At 40.4% G+C, this 15,152-nt stretch overlaps 1 protein-coding gene and 1 pseudogene across 1 annotated transcript in view; both read right to left on the bottom strand.

The window, feature by feature from the left end:
- The window catches only part of Gm7247 (predicted gene 7247), a 208,913-nt gene that overhangs the window by 134,474 nt on the left and 59,287 nt on the right, over window positions 1-15,152 (bottom strand). The window lies entirely within an intron of this gene.
- Window positions 3,216-6,732, bottom strand: Vmn2r-ps111 (vomeronasal 2, receptor, pseudogene 111; annotated as a pseudogene).

Below are 15,152 nucleotides of genomic sequence, written 5' to 3'. Positions count from 1 at the left end.
TCACGCTGTATGTCACACATACACAGGACACACACACACAGTGTTGCCTGTTGTCACGCGCTGGATCGCCGTGTCCATTAAACCCCTAACCTTGAGTAACCCTGTCACGAACTCAACACGGCACCACACGTAACATGGGTGACACACGAGTGACTTCCCATGACTCACATACGCGTGAGTCTCACCCAAGGACGTGCGCACCAGGAGTCACGGTGAGGTCCTGTTTGGCAACTCTCACACACACACCAGGCCACCCCACGTCCTGCGGAGACATGTCTGCCCGTCCACTCAAGGGCGAGAAGGTCACCACGTCACAGTGCGACCCGTGGGCAGCAAGGAGAGGCTGTCGGTCAGGCCGCCATCGTCCCAGAGCTGCGCGGCAGGCACACGTGTGTCTGGGGTCACATGCGTGTTGTGGGTCTCACGTGTGTCTGGGTAACATGCTTGTCAGGGGTCTCAGGGTCGCCCTTGAGCACCCTGCCCCGCCCCGCCCAATTGACCTGCCCTGCGTGCTCCAGGGGCCTGAGCCCTGCGTACACGGGAACGCAGCAGCTCGCCAGGAGAATCTACGTGCGAGAGAACACGGGTCGGTCACACACATGCAACTTACATGCCAGCTACCAACATTGTCAAACAGGGTCCTCACATGCGGACATGCCCCTCAAGTGTGACCACGCCCCTCACAGGTGACCACGCCCCTCACACGCAGACATGCCCCACCACGCATGTCCTTGTACTGGGCTGCCCCAGGCCCTGGCCCCTATCGTCATCTGGAGACCCTGCCCTCCGACGTCACCAGGAGACCCCCCCTTCCTGAGGCATACTGGCCCTGCCCCCATCCATCCATCAGCCTGATGACTGACATGTCCTTACACCCGGCTGCCCCAGGCCCCGCCCCCTGCTATTATCTGGAGACCCCGCCCTCTGACATCACCCGGAGAACCACCCATTCAGCATGGAATGGTGGTCCGAGAATCTTCACATGGGAAGGATTTAGTGAAGCTGGAAACATTCCCTTGTCTTTTTGGAAATGTTATTTTCTAGGACGCAGCCTCATCCAAGCCTTGGGTTCCCATTCCATCGGTTCAGAATTCTCTGTGTCCAGGATGAGGTCAGAACCGGAAACCGAGGCCCGTCTCTGAGAAAAATCAGGTACCTGCCGATCTCAGTCGTTTCACCTACGCCCTCCATAACAAAATGATCATAGCATGTTGAGAGACCTCCAAGCTTTTGTAATTTTATTCTGTTTTTCCAAGCTTTTTAAATTTCATTCTGTTTTTCCAAGCTTTTAAAATTTTATTCTGTTTTTTTTTCTTCATCCTTTAATCATATTTTGACAGTCCCCATCCTGCTCTGCCCCCTGACTCTTCCTCATCCCATGCCTACTCCACCATTTCCAATAGGGTATCCATCCACACCTCCCAACCCCCCAGAAATTCCCAATTCCTGGGCCCTCAGTTGCTCAGGAGTTAGATGTGTCTTCTCCCACGGAGGCCAGACCAGGAAGTCCGAGTCTGTATGAATGTCAGCTGGTGTGGCTGCCTGGTGAGTGACATAATGTCTGAGAGATCTCGGTTGTCCAGAGAGCTAGGACCGCTGGTCACACTCCCTCAGCTTCTTCCAACCATCCCCTCATTCAACCGCAGGGTCCTCCAGCTTCTGTCCATTGTTGGGTAGGATTTTTTTTTTATTTTATTTATTTATTTATTTATTTATTTATTTATTTATTTATTTATTTATTTATTTATTTATTTATTTTGATTTTTGGAGACAAGGTTTCTCTGTGTAGCCCTGGCTGTCCTGGAACTCACTCTGTAGACCAGGCTGGCCTCGAACTCAGAGATCCTCCTGCCTCTTTTATTTTATTTTTTATATGTTTATAATTTTTTAATTTTCTTGGATATTTTCTTCATTTATGTTTCAAATGTTATTCCCTTTCCCAGTGTCCCCTCCTGAAAACCCTCTGTCCCATCTCTTCTCACCCCTGCTTCTTTGCGGGTGCTCACCTCTCACCCACCCACTCTCAATCCGCTGCCCTGGCATTCCCCTACACCGGGGCATCGAGCCTTCACAGGACCAAGGGCCTCTCCTCCATTGACGTCCAGCAAGGTCATCCTTGGCTACACATGCGGGTATAATATTTTTGAATTTGAGAGAAGAAAAAAAAAATCCACCTTAGACTACAGACCAATACCTTGAAGAATAGCTGAAAAAAACAGGGAGTATTCTGTCCTGTATGGGCTCCTACTGGAAATGAGAAAATGAGGTCTGATTTCATATTTGTTGATTCTTTAGGTTGTTTCGCTGATTGATTGTTTGATTAGATAAATGGTTTCTATTTGTTTTTTGGAGGGATTTTTTTTTTTGATTTTTGGGTTTTTTTGTTTGTTTTTTGTTGTTGTTTTGGTTTGGTTTTTGTTTTGTTTTGTTTTTGTTTTTCAAGACAGGGTTTCTCTGTGTAGCCTTGGTGGTCCTGAAACTCACTTTGTAGACCAGGCTGGACTAGAACTCAGATATCTGCCTGCCTCTGCCTTTGCCTCCCAAGTGCAAGGATTAAAGGCGTGCACCACTTCGACCAGCTGATGGTTTCTATTTGTAACCCTGTCTGTCCTGGGACTCACTTTCTATACAAGGTCATAGATTCAATTGCCTAATCCATTTTTATTTTTTTATTAGATATTTTCTTTATTTACATTTCAAATGCTATCCTGAAAATTCCCTATACCCACCCCTGCCCTGCTCCCCTACGCACCCACTCCCACTTCTTTGTCCTGGCATTCCCCTGTACTGGGGGATACAAAGTTTGCAATACCAAGGGGCCTCTCTTCCCAATGATGGCTGACTAGGCCATCTTCTGCTACATATACAGCTAGAGACACGAGCTCTGGGGATACTAGTTAGTTCATATTGTTGTTCCATTTTTATTGGAAGATAGCAGGGGAGAAATCTACATGAAAGCAAAAATGATGAATAAAATTTTAATAATAATTTGAGAACTTTATTTCATCCAGAGGAAACAAAGCAAGTTAATTAGTAAAGATTTTTATGGAGAATGAACACAAGATTGGTAGATATGATATTTCTCTACATCACTAGAGGTATCAGTGAGAGTTATTCCAAAACTGGATACATGCACTGTAACCCAATAACTGGAAGGTATGTACCAGCTTAATGTTTGACAAAATTCCTGAACAATGTGTTCAGATATATAAATCCTCCCTGACCCTTTGGACAGAATTTCTGTCTGGTCTTAATAAAATGATGTAGATCTTGGGCGCAAAGATGCATCTGAGCATCCCTACACTGGATGTCAAGATGGAGAAGATCTCCACAGCAACCATGACCTTGCCCTTGGTGCTATGGGAGACAAGGAGGAAGGTGACCCAGACACTGCAGAACACTAGCATACTGAAGGTCAAGAACTTGGCTTCATTGAATGTGTCAGGCATATTCTTTACCAAGAAAGCCACAGTGCAGCTTCCAAGGGCCAGGCAGTCCAAGTATCCCAGGACACAGTAGAATGCAGTAACTGAGCCCTTGTTGAACACAATGATGGTGTGGCCATGCTCAGAGTGTTCATCAATATCAACAAAGGGAGGAGAAACTGCTAGCCAGATTGCACACAGAATACATTGTAATAAGGAACATATGGGGATAATGTGGTTGGGTGCACCTGATACCAGGAAGTTCCTCAACCTTCTTCCAGGTCCTGTGATTTGAAAGCCAGAAACACAGTGATTGTTTTGGCCAGAACTGTGGAAACAGCCACCGTGAATACAATTCCAAATGTGATTTGCTGTAAGATACAGGTTGCTCTGTTAGGATGACCAACGAAGAAAAAGGAGCACAGAAAACAGAACACGAGTGACATGAGTAATAGGTAGCTGAGGATTCTGTTATTGGCCTTCACAAGAGGAGTGCCATGGTGCTTCACAAAGACCCAAAGTACCACAGCTGTGAATGCAAAGAAACGGAGGCTATTAAGGAAGTATCCATCCCCAAGGGGTCTCCGTAGCCTAGAATGATCATGGCTTTTGGAATGCATTTGTTCTGCTCTGTGTTTGCATACTGGTCTCCTGGACAATTCACAAACTGCTCGGTATCTGACGTCGAAAGGAAAGGTTTGTTAGTGCTACTTTAGAAATTCTATTGACAAGGTTTTCAAGTGTGTTGGAAGAAGACTTGCACTGCTGCTGAGAATGAAATATGAAGAACATCACTGCACAACATTACTTTTGTTTTGTAATCTACATAAAGATTTAAGGGAAAATAAAACCAAGCATCTATTTCTTTGTTTATTTAACTTTGTTGATTTTATCATTCGTAATTTTTTCAAAAAGCAACGATTTCCTAAACCATTTTTGGTTCAATGTTGATATAAAGTAGATTATTACATTTAGAGAAGATATATTCATAAACCACAGTGTTGTTGGATATTTTATAAATACATAACCCTACACTCAGTGTTCCCTGAAATCTTTCACTGTATCATGAATTCATTCCCTATGTCACATTGAGGCTCTGACATCTACTGGGATAAGTCCTATAATAGCTTCTCCAGTATTAACTAGCACAAACTCACTGACATAGAAAAGACACTAAATTGGACAGGTAGTCTGTGTGTATGACTATATATTTATATGTATGGGTTTATGTAAAAGTAACAGTTGCATTATTGAATTTAAGTGATTCCTGCCATAAGTCATGAGAAGAACATGGAGAATGAGAGGAAATGTAATAACAATGTTTGAAATGTAGAAAACATTTAAGAAATAAGCCTTCAGATGTATCTTCATCTGGGAAAAGGAAACAAAAGTTCTGATTATTGTTCATGAGAAGGACTACTATTCCTACTGAAGGAAAAAATACTTCTGTAGATACTTTGTACTAAGACATCCTCCACCTTGCTTCCTTCTTCATTTAGAATGCTGAGCACTTTCTTCCTTGCCTGATCTCCATTCTTTTGGGACTCAGTGTGAATGTACTCAAGAATGAAATAAGTATTGAGCAATAGAACAGAGGAATCCTTGAGCAAGACAAGTACTCAAGGAGTTGAAGGCATTTGAAGCCCCATAGCAGGAACATCAATATGAACTATGTTACCTCCTTCCAATCTAGCAAGGCTGGCTGTGACCATCTGCCTAAGCAGCTAAGCAGAGCCACCTGCTGTGCTGCTCCTTTGATGTGCCACTACCTGCCTGAGGCCCAACCTGCCTGAGGCCAAACCAGTTCTCTTCCAAGATTTTCCAGGAGTTAGCACTGTTATCTTCCTGAGTTTCCACTAAAAGGCTGATCTGTCTACTTCAAAAGAACTTTACTTGTCTAGGGATGGGCCTCCCCTCTTCTTTATAAAGTGTGTTTGCTGACATTAAAATGAAACCTTGATCAGAATGACTGTCTTGGTTTCACTTTCTCTCGCACCGCCTAGCTCCCTCTTCACTTCCAGATTCCAAGATGCTTTCTCAGAACAGAACCCAGACATGTGAACTGCTGGCTGGACACAACAGAACTAACCAGTACTTCCAGAGCCCCTTGTAACTAAACCACCAATCAAAGAAAACACATGGTCAACTTGTGGCTCTATCTGTATATTTGGCAGAGGATGGCCTAGTCAATCATCAATGGGAGGAGAGGCCCTAGGTCCTGTGAAGGTTCTACACCCCAGTATAGGGGAATGCCAGGACCAGGAATGGGAGTGGTTGGGTTGGGGGAGGGGATAGGGGATTTTTGGACAGGAAACTAGGAAAGGGGATAACATTTGAAATGTAAATAAAGAGAATAATTAAAAAAAAAAGAGTGGTAAACCAGACTGCTTTTATTAAGCAATTGTACCCCATTCCTAAATTGTAATTCCCATCATGGCTACAATTTGAACTGAATTTTAATTCATTATATAGAATGAAAGGAAAAATGATTGAAAAGCTAACCATACATTATTGCATTTTGCCACACCTAAGTAAATATTTTAATAATAGATGTGGAAGGTAATATACAGATGATGAGTCTTACTGTATATTCTACATCATGGGTCAACTCTTATCCCCTACTTTCTGGATTCATATCACATCTGGTTTTAACATGGCCCTCTGAATTTTACATACTTAGCAGTTTCTCATAAAATTGCAAATACTTTTGTCTTCTATACTGAACTTACAGAGAACATGGACTGTGTACCTAATAGTCTCAAGACCTAACCAAGTAGATTTGATATTATCTTTGGTTCTTCATGGGATTATGGTGTGCAAAGTCATATATAAGGCAAACATATTCATGAAATATATTAAATTAATTCTTTTAAAATCTACCATACATATAGTTTTACAATAGTTTAATTAATTGGAAAAACTTGTGGAAAATTTATTTAAATTGCAGTTCTATTTTCTAAAGTATTTCTTTGTGAAAATTTAGTCTACCCTGAATTTGCAATGAGACAATATGTGGGAGAAAGTACAAGGTATGTGGGTGTTTGTGTTTGTTTGTTTGTTTCTGTCAGGATTTTATTAATGGTTTTTAAATCTATAACTAGTAAATTAGATATGTAATATATTTTATATTTGCAGATCCCTCTTAATTGACTTTATCACCCCATTGTGGTACAAGAGTAATATATATTTGCAGGATTTATCAGAGCAGCAAACACTCACTTGTCTCATTAGAAATTTCATTTTCAGGACAGGGGCTACAAACAAAACAGCAGGCTGCCATCCCCTTCTTCCAGAATCTTCTGAATCCAGACCACAATCTGTACTGCTCACAGAGGTTGGCATCTCAAAAAAATTAGACACATGCTGATAATGCATTTTCACTTTGTCTTTTATATTAGCACATTAAGGTTTCAATAAGCTTATTTTATGTACACCAAATGATTGACATTTCACTCTGTCCATTATTTAATGGTCAGCTATGAATATTGGGAATATATTGCAGTAAATTTCTCCAACTCAAATATGCCCCGGGAATGAAAACACAACTCAGTTAATATGATTACATGCTGAGCTCCTATATTGGGCACATCTACCCCTACACTACCATCGTCCACAGCTTAGGAGACCCCTTAGAACTTGCAGTTTCTCCAGGCCATGTGCTTCTGCTCTGCTTTTCTCCTTCATCCTACTCCTCTGTGTCCTCTCCCTCTTCCATTTCCTCCTTCTCTCCCCTTCCCCTTTAGCTCCACTTACTTTCCCTTTTATCTGCCCAATCACCAGCTCTCCTTTATTTTACAAATTAAGGTGGGAAGCAGGTTTACAGGAAATCACCTGAGTGCTGACTCATTCCTTGTTCACAACCCCTCACAGAAGAATAGAATTAGCATCAAATATAATTAGCCCCAGGGCTATCCAAAACAGGAATACATTGAGAAAATGCTGGATAAATTCTGAATGCCTAGTAATTCAGGAAAAAAGCTGATAGTGAGCTGAGTGCAAAACTACAGAAATTACTACCTAATTTTTTTTTTCAGTTAATCATTTTCAATTTGTCAATAAGTACTGTGAAGAGATACAGGGTATTTTAATTGAGATATTTCCTCAGCTAACACTAGCCTTTCCTCATAACTTTGAAATATTTTCTTAATTTGTAAGTAATATAGGAGTCCCCGTCTCACTGTGGACACTAAAGCCAGGAATTAGTGTTCTTTTAAGATCTGTACTTTAGTTCAAGGCTCCAGATATCCATAGTTGTCTTTCTATGACTATACGCCATACATCGATTCACCCCTTCCTCCTCACTTTTCTTATGATCAAAGTTCAATTCAAGCAACAGAGAAGCAAGTTAATATTTGAAGACATTTGAAATAGGAAAAAAAATATGTCCTTAAGAATCAGATAACAAATATGGTCTTGTATAAATTAGCATTGCAAAGCATGATAAACTGTTTATTAAAAAAACTCAGCGGAATATGCAGGCACTGGTATAATGTTGGAAAGGATAAATAGATATGTAATGACCTTGAATATAGAGTATTTCCTGAGGTCAAATGTTCTACAATGGCTATAAATACTGGGGAAAAGCTCGATAAAATTAGATGGTTTAATGTTAATTGAACATTTGGAGAATTATTCCTACATTTTTGTTATTTTTGAAACAAGGTCTCACCAGGAAGTATCAGTAGATTAATGTTTCCAATGAAGGTCAGAATTCATTTTCTCCTTTTTTCCCCCATCATTTTCTTTAAATATGTTAACAGTTTGTAATAATTTAAAGGCTATTTTAAGTTAGATTAAGGGAAATTGGCATACTTTTATAATTTATGTTAATTTATTTTAAGGTAGCCTATCTATATTACACGTGGCTGATATGTACTCACAATATAGGACTGCCTGGCAAGAAACAGACAGAGAGGTTCAGGCCTCTGCTTCTAAAGTGCTTGGATAAAAACGTGAACCAACAAAATCACCTGACACCACTTCTAGTTTTCATGGATAATAACTTTCTCTGTAGGTATTATAGTACTGTCGATTGGTTTGTCAAAGAAAGTGTTCTCACATCAATATGTGTTGCTTCTCTTCTATCACTTTTTTTTTCCTTGAAATTTGAATGAATGTTGGGCTTAGATTTGGGTACAAAGCTAAACAAAAAATTCTCAACTGAGGAATAGAGAATGGCTGAGAAGCACCTAAAGCATAGTTCAACATCCTTAGCCATCAGGGAAATGCGAATCAAAACAACCCTGAGATTCCACTCACACAAGTCAGAATGGCTAAGATCAAACACTCAGGGTACAGCACATACTAGTGAGGATGTAGATAGAGAGAAACACTCCTCCATTGGTGGTGGGATTGCAAGCTGGTACAACTACTTTGGAAATCAATTTAGTGGTTCCTCAGAAAATTGGACATAGTACTAACTGAGGACCCAGAAATACCACTGCTAGGCATAAACCCAGAAGATCCTCCAACATGCAGTAAGGACACCTGTCCCATTCTGTTCATAGCAGCCTTATTTGTAATAGCCAGAAACTGGAAAGAATACACATGTTCTTCAACAGAAAAATGGATACAGAAAATGTGGTGCATTTACACAATGGAGTACTACTCAGCTATTAAAAGTGATGAATTCATGAAATGCTTAGGCAAATGGATGGAACTAGAAAATATCATCATGAGTGAGTTAACCAATCACAAAAGTACACACATGTTATACACTCATTGATAAGTGGATACTTGCCCAGAAGCTCAGAATACCCAAGATACAATTCACAGACCAAATGAGGCTCAAGAAGGAAGACCAAAGTATGGATATGTTGGTCCTTCATAGAAGGGAGAGCTATATAACCATAGAGGAGATACAGAGACAAAGTGTGGAGCAGAGACTGAAGGAATGACCATCCAAAGATGGCCACACCTGGGGATCAATCACACATACTGTCACCAAAGCCAGATACTACTGTGGATGACAAGTGCTTGCTGACAAGAGCCTGATATAGCAGTCCCCTGAGAGGCTCTACCAGTGTCTGGCAAATACAGCAGCAGACGCTCACAGCCATACATTGGTCTGATCACAGGGTCTCTAATGCTAGAGAAAAGAACCAGAAGCTGAAGGGGTTTGCAGTCCCATAGGAGGAACAACAATATGAACTAACCAGTACCCCCAGAACTCTCCAGGACTAAATCACCAACCAAAGAGTACACAGGGTAGGACCCATGGCTTCAGCTGCATAGGTAGCAGAGGATGGCCTAGTCAGTCATCATTGGGAGGAAAGGTCCTTGGTCCTGTGAAGACTCTATGCCCCAGTGTAGGGAAATGCCAGGTCCAGGAAGCAGGAGTGGGTGGGCTGGTGGGTAGGGAGAGGGGGCAGGTGTATGGGGGAGGGGGCTTTCAGAGGGGAAACCATTAGAAATGTAAATAAAGAAAATATCCAATAAAAAAAGGGGAAAAGGGAAAAAATAATATCCAATAAGTGAACTTTAATTTTAGCTGTTTCTACAAACATTTCCTCCTTTTCCCCTTGTCTCTGCCCCTCTTTCCAGTTCATCCTCAAACTGGTTTTAATTTTCTGTTCCTTTGTGGCTAATGTTTAACTTCCTCATGTTTTGTTGTTCAGTCGTTTAAATTTCAACTTCTGAGAATATCAAGTCTCGTATCCTTTGAAAATCAAGCTAAATTGTTTCTTTATATTCAGTTTTTTTATTCTTTATATAATTTAGATTATAGTTCTTTATGTATGGTAAACAAAAACATTTGGTAAGTAGCTGTATATAGTTTCTTGGCTGTTTATGAGACTTAAATTGACACTTAGTTGGATATGGCTGCAAAATCAAATTATACATTTACTACTTCACTGAAATTTTTGTATACTGTAATGGCAACATTGTGGCTCTCTTCAACTATGGTCCTAGGAGCTTTCATTAACTGGTATAATGAATCATAAATATTATAATGTCCACACATTTTCCTTCTTTTACACTATTGCTTGATCAATAAAGGGACTGTTTTATGTTTGAATTTTAGTATGATTCTTCATAATTCTGTTTTTGTTTTTTGGTTTTTGTTTGTTTGTTTGTTTTTTGGTTTTTTTTGTAGCATCAAAGAAAAGGAAGCACACACACAGACACACATGGAGAAAATCATGTATGCTACCATTAGCAATTTCATGGTACCTGAAATTAAATTGTATGATTGTGTACATGAGTGATTCCAAATTTCTAACAGAGAATTCCTTTAGCTGAAAAACATCTTCATCAAAGATGCTGGGTATAAAATCGTCTCCAAAAAACCACTGGCCGTCCTTTTCCCAAATATAAAATGTTTGTAGAAGCTAGACAAAATGTTTTTACAATACAAATTGCTTATTCAATAATATCAGATTTCTTGGTATTTCGCTAAACAAGGAAGTGAAAGGTATATATGAAGAATTGATAAGTCTCTGAAGAAAGATATTTAGGAAGGTATCAGAAGTTGGAAAACTCCCAATGTTCCTGGTACATTAACATAGTAAAAAATGGCCATCTTACCGAAGGTAATTTACAGATTCAATGCAAATCCAAACAAAATTCTAACATTATCCTTTCTAGTCCTTGAAAGAGCAATTCTCAACTTCATATGAAAAAAACCACTCAGGATATTAAAACTGTCACGTACCAAAAAAATAAAGTAGTAAATAAAAAAGGAATTTCTGGAAGTATAATGAACAAGCTATCGTACAGGCCAGTAGTACTAAATACTACACGATATTGCCATGAAAATGAACAGTTGAAATTTTGGAGTCAAATTGAAAACTGAGAAACAAACCATCTAACCTAAAGACATTTGATTTTTGAAGAAGAAACCAAAACTACACCGTGCAAAAGAGAAAGCATCCTCAATAAATGATGCTGGACAAACTGGATGTCTACATGTAGAGGAAAGCAAATAGATGAGTCTGCACAAAACTCAGGAAAACATGAATCAAAGACTGCAACATAAAACCTGTCACAAAAGGAACTGGATAACTGCTCAAACACTTTGGCACAGGAAACACCTTTGTAAATAGCACACCAATAATTCAGGCATTGAGATTAACAGTTACTAAACATGGCCCTCATTGAATTGAAAAACCTTCTGTAAGGCAAAGTTAAGCTTCAAAACCACAAAATTGAAACCAATAAACGAGAAAAATATCATCACCAATCCTTCACCTGACAGTGTTATAATCAAAAAATATATAAAGGATAGACAAAATTAGATGACAACAAAAGAAATAACCCAATTTAATAGTAGGGTAAGTAGGTCTCAGTGCTAAGCAGAGCATTGTCAAAACAGGAAGATCAAATGGCCTAGAAACACTTGAAGAAAAGTTCAAAATTCTTACTCATCAAGGAATTTCAAATCAAAAATGTGTCTGAATTCAATTAATCTGTTTGTCCCCTGTAAGAATAGCTGAGGTAAAACCCACAAATCACAGCAAATGTGCCATGGATTTGGAGTGAGGGGAACACATATCAGTTTCTCATGGGAATACAAACTTCTATAATTAATTCAGAAAAGCATATTGTGGTTTCTCAGACAATTGTGATTAGCTCTATCTCAAGACCCAGTTTTGCCACACCTGAATATTTACCCAAAATTTGCTCTGCCACCCCACAAGGACACTTGCTCAACTATATTTCTAGAAGCTTTGTTCTTAATAACTGGAAACTTGGCACAACACACATGTCCTTCGCCTGAAGAATGGGTGAATAAGATGCTTCTCTCTTATACAATAAAATACTATTAAGCTACTAAATACAAAACGTTATTAATTTTGCAAGCAAATTGAGAAAACTGATGAATAGTATACTGTGTGATGTAACCCAGACTGAAAAAGTGAAGCATTGTACGTCTTCACTTGTTAGTGCATCTTTCCCACAACATACAGGATAAATATGAAGTAGTCCACAAACCAAAGAAGCCAAATAAAAAGGAGGGCCCAAGGGAAGATGTTTGAATCTCACTCAGAAGGGGAAATAAAATATGTTTTGATGGTATATGTTAGGAGTGCATGATATGAGACTGGATGTGGTAGGGACATCATATGGAAGGAGAGCAGTGTAAAGAGAAAGGAAATAATTGGCACGTGGTATGGTGGCATCTTTAGGATGTGCCTGGGACCATGCTTGAAGTTGTCTCCTGTGAATCTATAAGAGTCCTAGTATTGGGAGATATGGAACCTAATGTGGTCACCTCAAATAACCTGACAGGACTCCCAGTGGATGAATGAAGTCACCAAAACATGCACAGAACCCAAAAGGTGTCCTGTCTACAAGACATTCAGGGAAAAAATGAAACAGAAACTGATAGAATGGCCAAACAATGGCTGGCACAACTGATGAACCAACTAATAAACAAAAACCAATCCCTGGCGCTGTTAATAACACCTGTTATACTTGGAGACAGAAGCCTAGCATATCTGGGCTTGAGAGGCTCCATCCAACAATGGAAACAAGTGCACACACAATTTAACATTAGGCCAGATGCAGGCCATCTCTTCTAAAAGTTGGGGGAAGGATCCCTGGACCCAAAGAAGATAGAGACTCAAGAAGACCAATAGAATCAACTAACCTGGTCCTTTGAGGACTCACTGTGATTGAACAACAAACCACCAAAATGCTAACATGGGCTTGATATAGGCCTCCAAACATGTTTAAACGATGTACAGCTTTGCCTTTGTGTGTCACACAACTGGTTTGGGCATTGTTCCTGTCTCTTATGCCTGTCTCTGTATCCTGCTCACCCTGACTGGACTGTGTTGTCCAGACACACTTGAAGATGGTGAAGAGAATGAGCCTAGTACTGCAGTTACTTAATGGGCCAGGGTAAGTTCATACCCAAAACGGGAATCCCTTTTCTTAGAGGAGAAGAAGTGGGTAAATGAGGTGTGGGGCTGTTTGAATGGAGACTAGGTGGAGAGACAGAACTACCACTACACAAGAGATATAAAGTGAATTTGAAAAATGAATAAATAAATGAAGGAATAAGCAAAGAAATCAATGAAAATGGCTATGTTTTCTTTTGGTTGAGGACTGGAGTTCTATATCTAGTTATATCAGGCAATTTATACACATTTTTTAAAAAATTTATTTAATTTTTCTTATACTACAGACTTTATCACCCTGCTGGTCTACCCTCTCACTGTTCATATCCCATACCTCCCTCCCCTGTCTCTGAGGATGTCTCCCCACACTGCACCTCACTACTCCTCCTCGTTCCCTGGGCCTCAAGTCTCTTGAGAGTCTACATGTTCTCTAACAGAACACAGACCCCACACTCCTCTGCTGTATATGTGTTGGTAGTCTCATATCAGCTGATGTATGCTGCATGGTTTGTGATCCAATGTCTAAAAGATCTCAGGGTCCAGGTTAATTGAGACTACTTGCTGGTACACATACAGGGTAGCCCTCCTCCTCAGCTTCCTCCAGTTTTTCCATAATTCAACCAAAGGGGTCAGTAGCTTCTCTCCATTGGTTGGGTGTAAATATCTGCATCTAACTCTTTCAGCTGCATGTTGGGTCTTTAGGAGGGCAGTGATGGGAGAACACCATGGCCTCTGTAATATTGTCAGGCCTTTGGTCTTCCCTTGAGTTGGACACCACTTTGGGACTGTGGTGGGACCTCGTTTTCCTCAGTCTCCTCTCCATTTTTTTCACTGCAGTTCTTTTTGACAGGAACAATTATGGGTTAGAGTTTTGACTGTGGAATGGTAACCCCATTCAACACTTGATGCCCTATCTTTCTGCTGGAAGTGGGCTCTACTAGGTCCCTCTACCTACTGCACAACATTTCTTTGTCACTCCCTTTGAGTCATGAGATTCTCTCATCTCCCTGTTCTCAGGTACAATTTGCAGGGTCTCCCACCCTCCTTCCTCCCAAGGTTACTTGTTTCCATTCTTTTTGCTGGCCCTCAGGGCTTCAGTCCTTTCCCTCCACCCAATACCTTATGTTCTCTCTATCACCCTGTGCCATTTCCCAACCAGTTCCTTCCATCCCTGCCTCCCTCCCGTGATTTCTTTCTTCTTCTTCCCAAGTTGGATTGAGGCATTCTAACTTGGGGCCTCCTCCGTCTTGTTAAACTTTTTGAATTTTATGGACTGTATCATGGGTGCTGTGTACTTTTTTGCTAACATCAACTTATTACTGAGTACATTCCCTGCATGTCCTTTTGGGTCTGAGTTACCTCACTTAGGATAATATTTTCTAGTTCCATCCATTTTATTGCAAAACTCAGGATGTTCCCCTCCCCCTCCCCCTCCCTCCTTTCTTTCTTCATTTATTTATCATTGCGTATATTATTTATTTCTTTATATTTCTTTTTAAATTTAATTTTATTTTTCATTTATATTTTACACTTCATATTCCTTTCACAACACCCCCATACACCCTCTGACTGCTCCATATTTCATGCCTTCACGCTACCTCACCCCGTCTCCATGTGGATACCTCCAACACCCACTTCACCTGACCTCCAAATGCCCTTGGTCCTCCAGTCCCTTGAGGATTAGGTGCATTATCTCTGACTGAACACAGACCTGGAAGTCCTCTACTGTATGTGTGTTGGGGGCCTCATATCAGCTGGTGTATGCTGCCTGTTTGGTGTTCCAGTGTTTGAGAGATCTCAGGGTTCCATATTACCTGAGACTGTTGGTCCTCATACATGATGGCCCTACTCATCAACTTCTTTCAGCCTTCCCTAATTCAGC

This window comes from Mus musculus, chromosome 14 (assembly GCF_000001635.26).
Source record: "Mus musculus strain C57BL/6J chromosome 14, GRCm38.p6 C57BL/6J".
Lineage (NCBI taxonomy): Eukaryota > Metazoa > Chordata > Mammalia > Rodentia > Muridae > Mus > Mus musculus.
The sequence above is the reverse complement of the archived record's forward strand: the minus strand, read 5'-3'. Positions and strand labels throughout refer to the sequence as shown.